This window comes from Aplidium turbinatum, chromosome 5 (assembly GCF_918807975.1).
Source record: "Aplidium turbinatum chromosome 5, kaAplTurb1.1, whole genome shotgun sequence".
Taxonomy (NCBI): Eukaryota; Metazoa; Chordata; class Ascidiacea; order Aplousobranchia; family Polyclinidae; genus Aplidium; species Aplidium turbinatum.
The window spans coordinates 10421748-10432461 of NC_137476.1; positions in this window are offsets into that span (position 1 = coordinate 10421748).

A 10714-nucleotide genomic window follows, 5' to 3' on the forward strand; every position below is an offset into this window, starting at 1 on the left:
TTTCACGCGTTCTCGTCACATGGCCCATCCATCCCGAACAGAAGTAATTTATATTTAATCTAAATTACCAGACATTTTTCACACAAATCTGTTGTATTTACGCGGTAAAACATGTCATGTGATCAACGTAGACGCACAATCTTGACATCAAATGAAATCATACATCTTCAGCTATCCGAAGATGCAAAGCTTTGCAATAAAATCTAAAACATTCTATGTACAACTAGCAACTTCCCAAAAAGTATTTTTTCTAATTTCTAAAAAAATTAAAAATTGGCAGAAAAGTGTACTTCATTATAATTTTTACTACCCAAGCATGATACAATAATATGAAAATATATGTAGTTTAATCGAATGCCGAAACAATTCTGCACATGAGAAAAATTTTACTTCGTTTCTGCGCGCAATGCTTTAGGAGGTACAGCAGAATGATTATGGAGAAATTTGGAAAATTTTAAGCAAAAAGTTTACGTAATTTAGCCTACAGTCTTTTTGATCGAGAAATCCACTGTGTCCCCATCTTTAAGAAGTCCTCATCTGATAACTGCACCGCCAAAATATTTTTATTAATTAGCCAAAAAAGGACAGGCAAAGACTATGGATCTGCCATCATTTACATTATTTTTTTGCTTGAAATAGGCTACCTTTTAACCTTGGACGTAGGGATACTTCCTTGGTCATCATGGCAAAAATCCCAAGACGTGTGTATAATTCAATATTTTATTGATAAAGCTTTCACCAAAGCAAACCTGGACTAACAACAAATAAAACAATAATAAATCAATAAAACAACAATATATTTTTCTGTTCAATGTAACATTTTGTGTGAAAAGCATTGTCGGTTTTAGCAGCTTCACTCACTGAAGCCATGATATAATTTTCTGGCAAGCTGATACAATCTACAGACTTTACTAGGAATAGCACCTAAATGACCGGGCGCCACAGTGCTCCGCACCTAAATATCCAGACGCCACAGTGTGCGCGCCTATTAGACCAGCGCCTAACTGTCAGCGCCTAAAAGACTTGCTTCCGCAAATGGCGCATTAGCGTCGGCAATAAAAATGCCGAGGCCACACGAGCGCTTGTAACGTTAGGGTTAAACATTCCTCCCAGTCGTTATGGCACAGCATAGATTTGTTCCCTAGTCAACACCCTGATTGATCTTTATGAAAAAGAAAGAGGCCTGTGGAGTGGTATCAAAGCCCGAAAGCCGCAAAACGTGGACACTTCATTGCGAACGGCAAAGACGGTATAGATTTACAGCCAAGCGATGAGCCTCTTGATGTGTCTGATTCCAGTGATGACGCGACAACCTCGTGCTCCGATACAGCATCTGATGATTCCGATTCTGACAGCTAGTTCTTTATCAAACAGACTTTGTGTTGTTCGCAGTATCCCAATTGTGCCGAAATTATGTTAGTGTATACGTAAATCGAGGCAATCTTCTCGCAGGGAGCTATTAATTTGTTACCTGTAGGCTACCTGGTTGAACAATTGACATTATTTTATGATAATTCAACGTTGCTAGATGTCGAATTAATGTAAAACAAACGTAACTTTCTTATTGTAACATTGTTGTTACGCAATATAACCGAGCGGAAAAATTAAATCGATTTGTGCTGACTCGAACGTTGAATCAACCCAAAATTAACTTACTTTTCCCCGTGAGTTATTTAACGTGAATTCCTGCAACAGCGTGCCACGTGCGTATCTTATAGCTCGCTTTATCGCTACTTTTGGCATTATTACATCACAACAAATCAAACAGTGCGGTCGTGATAGACTACTCTAGTATATTTTTCGCTTCTGCCGAAGTAAAAATGTGCTAATTGCGAAGACTGTATGTTGATGCGTGTCGAAGTTCCGATGGCCGCCGAACAGCTTGCTTCAGTCGGACACGTTTGGCCGCCGGAAAAAAAAAAGTTGTTTCAAGGCCTGCTATTTGTATTGATTTAACTCCAGTAGACGTCAAATTATTGTAAGCATCTACTCCTTGTTGCGCCTCGCTTTCCGATATATCGCCCAACTGATAGAGCATCTGATGATACCGATTCTGACTAGTTCATCAAACAGACTTTGTGTTGCTCGCAGTGTCCTAATTGTGCCGAAACTATGTTGGCTTATAAGCTTACGTAAATCGAGGCAATCTTCTCGCAGGGAGCTATTAATATGTTACATGTACCTGGTTGAGTAATTAACGTTATTTTATGATAATTCAACATCGCTAGATGTCAAATTAATCTAAAACAAACGTAAATTTCTTATTGGGCATTGTTGTTACGCAATATAACCCGCCGGAAAAACTAAATCGATTTGTGCTGACTCGAACGTTGAATCAACCCAAAATTAACTTACTTTCCCCTCCCGGTGAGTTTTTCAACGTGAATTACCGTAACAGCGTGCGTATCGCGTTGCTCGCTTTATCACTACTTTTGGTATTATTACATCACAACAAATCAAACAATGCGTTCGTAATAGACTGCTCTAGTATATTTTTCGCTTCTCGTTTTACATGTTTTAGTACAATCTTTTCCTAATAAATATTCACAGTAATTGCCGAGGCAATTTCAAATTTTGCCGTTTGGCCTCGGCAACGTTTTTGCCGAAGTAAAAATATGCTAATTTCGAAGACTGAACCATTGCGAATATGCAAACACACATTCAATGAAATCTGTTTGAAAACTCTCGCCCACCCAGAATTCCTCTCTTCTAAGAAAAAATCGACGCCTATGATTGTATATGTATAAAGAATTCTAATTGTTAATATAAAAATCAGACTATTAATATACAGTATTTTCTCACAGATACATTAAAACTTTGAACAGTAAAAAAAAAACATCATAACCACAAAAAACTCCATTGGTTGACAAATGTGAAATCACTTTTACATTTTAAAGGCTTCCTTTAGAGGTTTGACCTAAACACTTGCCTCTTATGTTATATACGCTTGAGTCAGTATAGTTTATATACAACATAAGATAAACAGTGCATGATTAGCAATTTACCACTTACTAACAAAAAGTATGGAAAGCTAGCTCTTCCAATAATAAAGGGCAAAATATCTACGATCAGAATACGCATAATACAAATATACTGTAACATCACTGATGACACTTAAAATGTTAAACCAGCTGTCTAACAAGTCATTTTGACCAGATCTGACAGTCAATAATGCATGCATTTAAGGTTTTGCCATTTACATGCTGCTTCAATGAAGTCGATTATGGTATGGTAAATGGCCATAAAAGCTCAAAGTTATGGTAAATATCTTTAGATGAATATAAAAGTTGATTCTCATGCCCTATCATTCACTTGAGCTAAATTTTCAACCACCACATAATCCTGGGCAAGTCAAAAGAATAAAGTTGTTTTCAGCACCAAAATATAAACTAAAAAGTTTATAGGTCAAAATAAAGTCAAAATTTACAATAAAGTCAAAATTTGTCAAACTATGGCTTTTGACAAACTTTTTATGTTTCTTGAGAGTAATTTTTGTCAAAATCCTCGTAGGACGTAGAAGCATTGTAAATCAGGAACTGCGACACAATTAAACCATATTAACCTATAAAAGCAGGAAATATGTCTTAATGCCCACTTGGATCAGCAGTAACTTTTATCGCAAATTGTTTATTCATTGTTACGCATTTAATTAATTATTATAATACACTTCCTCTTCACAAATATGGTCTTTTCGAAGATCAACAGTTTGAATTTTATTAATAGCTTACTGACATTCTGTAATACAAAAATGCCTAAGCAAGTTAAATCGTCTTCAGCAAATGTTAGACAGATTTGTCGAAATTTTCTTGATGAATTTAATGCAACTCTCGAGAGTGATTTAAAAAAGGTGCATTTTTTGCAAGTTATAGTGAAGTGCGATAAAAAGTATTTTGTTGAAAGCCACAGGTTAAGTAAATGTCCTCAAGCTGGATTGGAGCGACAATCAAGGCAAACTTTTATTGAACACGTTTGAGTCTAAAATCAACAAAATATTATGTTTGTGCAACTGGTATATATAAAAATTCAAGGAAGAACTGTGGCCTCTACAAATAAGCAAAATAAAGTCAAAATTTGATAAAAATAAAGTAAAAAAAATTTTTTTTAGGTCAAAATAAAAATGGCCCTAGTTATTAAAGATAGCTTAAGTCCACCATGATACCTCAATCACTTAAGTGTAGCTTTACAACCAAGAAACTGCAAGATCCATCAAACTTCAACCTGAGTGATTGGGTTTGCATCTGAAAGTCAATGCCTCTACAAGTCTATTTAAAACCTATGCAAAACTGCAGGGATTGAATTCTCAAAAAAAAATTTTGTTAGTCTAAAACAGCGTTTCTCAAAGTGGGCAAAATCGCCCCCCCTGGAGGCGATTTCGAGCGCCATGGGGGGCGAAAAAATCAAAGGGGGCGATTGGGGGGCAAAAATACTCGAAGGGGGCAAATTTATCAAACCACCAATGACAGTCCAACGCGTAAACCATTCACTGCAAATAGATGAATCCACCTTGATTAACAATGTATCGCTGCTGCTTGGATATGTGCGTTTTGTTCATAATATGAGAACAAGAAGAAATGATTTTTGCGCTCAGACTGTCTACAGATATTCGGGCATCAAGCATATTTAATGCAGTGAAAAATTTCTACAAAGAGAAGGGGATTCCACTGAAGAATATTCTACAATGCGCAACTGATGGTGCTCCGCAATGGTTGGAAAGCATCGAGGGTTCATTGCGCCAAAGAAAAGAGAAGTTCCTTGACTTACTGCAATACATTGTGTAATTCACCGTCAGCATTTGGTTGCCCGTAATCTTAGTCCTGAACTGCATGAGTCACTGAATATTGTGATAAAATGCGTCAACAACATAAAAGCGCATGCTCTTAACGACAGATTATTTCATTCACTTGTTGCCAAAATGATGAAGAATTTGAACGTTTTTTTTATTACATAGGCCTACCGCGCAAAGATGGCTTTCAAAAGGTGCTTGTTTGAGCCGCTTTTATGCCCTTTTTGTTTCAGCTATCGAAATCCTATCAAGCACTGACGCGACATTAGCTGAAGTTGTGATACTCTTAAAGAATGACATCGCATTTTTGGCACACATTTTCAATGCCATAAACAAAGTAAACAAAAAACTTCAGAGAGAAGTGACAACTCTCATCAAGTGCAAAAGCGTGATTACCTCATTCAATGCAAAGCTATCTTTGTTCAAATAAAATTTGGGTAGAAATGTCTCCGCAGTTTCCCAATTTGAGCGAGAATGTTATTACAGAAGAACAACGTCAAAAATACTGCTCACATTTAGACATGCTTCTTAAAGACATGAAACTTCGCTATGCAGATCTCGTGGACCTCCATGTTCCAGACTGGATGGTACAACCATATTCTATCGAACCCACAGACATAAAAGTGGAATTTCAAGAGCAGTTCATTGGTATGCAAACAGATGATGAGTCAAGAGTGAAATTCAGAAATGATCGATGCGATTTGTTTTGGTGCCAGATTGCTGGCAAATATGAGCTTTTCTGGAAAGAAGCTAGAATGTGGATGTTGTCGTTTCCTACCTCATATATGGTTGAAAAGGGGTTTTCGGCTGTGACATTGATGCTTTCAAAGTAAAGAAATCGCTTGCTAGTTCATAAACGGGGTGATCTTCGACTCTATCTTATGAAGATGTCGCCAAACATTTCAAAACTTTGTAAAAGTCGCCCAGCTCATCCATCCCATTGAACATTATCATGTTACTGTCAAGTTCGTTGATTAAATTCCCAAAACTAAATTTGTCTGTCACTCGATTATCAATGTTTATTTTACTTGACAGAATTAGGGGGGCGAAATTTTATTTCAATAACGAAAAAGGGGGCAATGGACTAAAAAAGTTTGAGAAACACTGGTCTAAAAGTTAAGATTTTTGTAACCAAGCAATCAGAAGCCTACATGGGCATTGGCGTAATTTTTTAAAAAAATTTGACGAACTTAGGGGTGCTCTAAGTTATCTTATGAAAATTGTCAATATAGGCTAATCAATTGAAAACCTGACCGATGGAAAATGTTAAAACAAATGACTCAATCTAATAGTAAATTCAACCATGTTTAGCCTACGTCATGAAACGTCGAATCAACATAAAAGAAGATAATTTTGTCGTATGTGTAATCGAATAGACTGCAGCGGTATGTCAAACGATCAGATAGAAATGAAAACAAGTATTAGGCTACATGCGAGGTGAAAGTGATCTTACATTGAATATTGAAATATATTCGACTTTAATTGCTTTAATTTGTTCACGTCTGCCTTATAATGCGGCTTGCTATAAATTAATCACATCCAAATTTGTTTCTGCGGGTCGTTGTCTTGGAAACAAACTCCGTGACAAGTTCTTCCATGTTTAATTTCTCCGCCAATTCGCGATGACTACCTATAACGGCCAAATTGTTCAGTCGTTATTGCGTTTGAGTGCTGCGAAGGTAGGTCTTCAAGCGTCGTAATAACGAAAAGGAACGTTCGGCTTCACAGGAAGAAGTCGGCATAACAATGTAAGTTACCAAAGCTCAGGGTTGATCTCTAAGTGGTCTAAACTAATTTTGACCACTAAGCGGTTTAAACCTGGTTTTAACCGGTGAAAACTAGGTTTAAACCGGTCAAAACCCAGAAAAACATTTTTATTATATGTAGTGAATGGTCGGCTACCTGGGCTATGGGCTATTTAGGAAATATATATATATAAAAGCAGTTGTGAGTTGTGACCATTTTGATATGCAGGCCTCGAAATAGCTGGCGGCCATGGCCGCCTGAACTTTCATTAATGGCTGCCAATACCGACCTGTCAGGCAGCCACAGATGGCTGCCTGTAAAGTTCATACGAAAGATTATATTTATCTTGAATTTTTCTCTTGTTTCAGCGCCGCCAAAAACAAGACATCAAACAGCGCTAAGACTACTACCTTAAATTACATGTCGTGCTACGTCTTATGTGCTACGCAACGGGAGGGCAAATGTTGCGCAAATTTTATGGCAAATGTTTTTCATAAAAAAAAATTTGTTGGAATAAATTCTTGTACTTCAGTTGGCTGTGCAAATGGTTCATCGTTCTACCAAGCATTTTTTGGTTTATCAGAAACTTATCTTTAGAATTTGAATTTTCTCATTAATTAAAATAACCAACTGATTGAAATATCAAAAATAAACGGAGAAATTGAATATTTTTTGTTCCAAATCCAGCATTTAGGTTATTGTTGATCAAAACAAAATATAGTTGAACATCATTACTAAACATGGAGGGTAATATTTGTAATTCAATTGAAAAGCAACTTGATTCATACACTAAAGGGGTTTTGACCAGTAATAGGTGGTCAAAACTGCCCGGTTTAAACCAGGTTTTAACCGGTTTTAACCGGGCGGTTTAAACCGCCCCAATTTAAACCGATTAACCCTGCCAAAGCTGCATATATACTTGGCATTATATCGACCATTGACGGCTGTGCAATGAATTTCTGACGTAGCGTATTCACTGTCACAACATCACCGTCACGTTTGCAACAAGCGAACCACTGTTTGCGTTCACGCAGCAAATCCTTGCGTTCTCAGTCACCATCATAAAATTTGCTTACTTTCGTAACATCGGCTTCTTTCATTATGGGATTCTCTAGCAGCTCTCGTAGCAAGTCTGCCATTCGGTATGATGAAGAGGGGAAACGGCTAACGATTGCATCTGACGCCGTTTGCAGAATGTTTTTTCAGACGTTTGAGTAGAAAACAGCAATTTTCTTCAAGCCAGACAAATTGTTTTCTCTCAAACGGCACTTCTTGACGCAGTGCGCGTGTTTGTGCTTAATTGTTACGCAATAGTACAATCATGTCTACCTTTGATATGTGTGGCGCTGCGTGCCACACACAAATGTAAAACACTGAAAATATTGCGCTTTGGTGAAACGACTTTCAAGAAAGAAAAAAAAAACGTTATTTAGCAATGCAAATTTCCATTTGAATCGGTGTATTTTGTATGCAAACCAGGGCCCAGGGGTGCTCTCTCATTTATGTTGTTACCTCAGATTGTTATTTTGGGGTGCTTAAGCACCCTTTGCACCCCTGAAATGACGCCTATGTACATGGGGCACCATTACAAAGCAGAAACATGGAAAATTCCCTGGGGAAAGTGATGTATTGTCCACAGAAGGGAAGAATCAATGCTGATGTAGAAAAAGCAGAAATACAATGTAGCTATTGTAGAAAAGGCAGAAATCCGGTCTCAACATCTCTATTGTACAAATGTACAACATAGAAATGAAGCCATGTTGAAAAAAACTAAACATTGTTTTATGGCTGCATAGATTCATTCAGGCTACACTTCTCTATAGTTTTGAATCATGGGCATAACCAGGATTTTATGTTTAAGACAACAAAAACCGTACGGTACCTTCCTTCTTCGTATTTTCTGATTGATCTTTTGCCCCAATTAATCATCTTGAATTGCCTGATAGTTACCATACTTAACCCAGCTTCATTGGCATTCATTATACAATATAGCCTAGACACCAAGATTGGATTTCTGCCTTTTCTACATTGGCATTAATTCTTTACTTCTGCGGACAATGTGCCAATTTAGGCTGGGGAAATTTCCACATTTCTGCCTTGTAGTGGTGCCCAAGCATCTGAAAATACTTGACGTTTCATCATCATCATAAGCAGTAAAGTAGCCTATTAATATTAAAAATTAATTACAAGATTTGAATCTTTACGTTGGGACTGACAAAGCGTTGATACAATGATAGATTATTCCTAACCCAAGAGCTGAACCAGAGTCGTGTGATCTTGAGTCGGGTCAATTACCACTGAGGTATGGTAACATTAAAAAAGTAAATTAGCAAACTGCAATTGAGCTTAACTTAACATAGGCTAAATTAATTTTTTGTTTTCAGTAAGGTACGGTAGGTTACCTAAGCTAGGGGTCCGCAAATACTTGTTGGCGCGACCCAAAAAACAATTGTTCTAAAGCTTCACGACCTAGACTATTCGGAAGCATACAATTTTGAACAAAATACTTTGCAATTTAATATCAATTTCAATACGGTTGTCTCCGCATATTAAGCTCACATCTAGACCAGACAATTTTGAGCTTATTAAGCAAGGGACGATTCTCTGCCACTCCTATACTTTCAGCAATTCCGCAATGGACAAAATTGGGCTTAATAAGCGGGTGGACCTATAAACCGCGGGCTTAATAAGCGGGGACTAGGCTACTACTATTGAAAGTTTTTTTTTTGTAGGCTACAAAATTGTATGAAAGTTATCACATTACAGAGTATAGGATTGTCTTTATTTTTGCCAAACAAGTTATATTGATAGCCTAGTAAGTTTAAACTGTTTTGCAACCTTCAGTGGATGGTCTCGCGACCCAAATTTGGGTCGCAACCCACTATTTGCGGACCCCTGACCTAAGCTACCCAGGCTGTAGCAGACAACTGTAAAACAAATAAGTCTTATACTCTTAGCTTTAGTTGCAGGGTACTGTATTGTTTGCACCCAACCTTGTAATACTAGCCTATCGATTTGAAAAAAAACAAGAGCAAAATAAACACAGCAGCCAATCCAGCATTCAAGAAAAGCAATAAAACTATAAGTGAACTTGTGAGTGCTTGAATATAGAGATACAGTGGAGTGGAATAATTCCAACCACTGAAATTAGAACGCTAAAAATTGAAGAAACTGTAATTTCTGTAAATGTTTTTGAGTGCCTGGAGACGCCGCATGTGGTGTATTGTGATATATTTAAAAAGGGTCAATTTTTTTTGCTTTTGCAAAAATAGAAAACATAGCTTTATTACTGTATGATTATACGTATAATTGACATTGTTTTTGATCTAATATCAGTCGATCAATCAATTGTATATTAGTTTCAAATAAAAGCGTTTAATGCAGCAACAAAAATATTAAAGCTTTGGTAGAGAGTTTGCTTTGTTGAACCATAGAGAAATAAAACATAGTAACTTTAGCGGGTTTAGCATACTTTATTTCACACAAAATAGAACATAATTAAATAAAATAAACTCAAACGTTTTCGACACGTACGTGTGTCCTCATCAGGAATTAAATCTGCAATACATAAAATGAAAATCGTAAGATAAATTTGACTATGCACTGTAACTGTAACGACACTCTGGACTGAAAGCACAAACTGAACAAATGATACGACAATGATTGCGAGTAAATTATGCGGTGGGAAACAGATCACGTGAGGTGTAAACTACAGGCATTGGACAAAACAATTAGAACACACACAAAAGGAATGATGAGCCACAGGCGAATAACTGCCGGTTGAGAGATGGATTGTTACGTTTGATTCTTAAGGCTTCCATGATCTTAGTCTGAAAATCAGATCTGCCTCGAGAAATGATTTTAAATTGGTCGATCGAGACATTGTCAGTGCACGTTTTACAAGAGCCGATGTGCTCTTTAATTGCACTTTTAGTTGTTAGGTTTGGGTTTAAGTGCTCCTCGGCCCTTGTCAACAAATGTCTAGTTGACATACCAATGTATGTCTGGTTTGCGTCACGCAAACAACTAAATTTATACACAACATTTGAAGAAAGAGCAAAGGGGGTAGGCGACTTCAATTGAAAATATTGGTGCACTTAAAATGTTTTATACACAGAATGAATGTCACATGAAAATTTCTTTTTTATAAGTTTAGCTAGGTTTTTCGCAAAAATTGTTGAATCT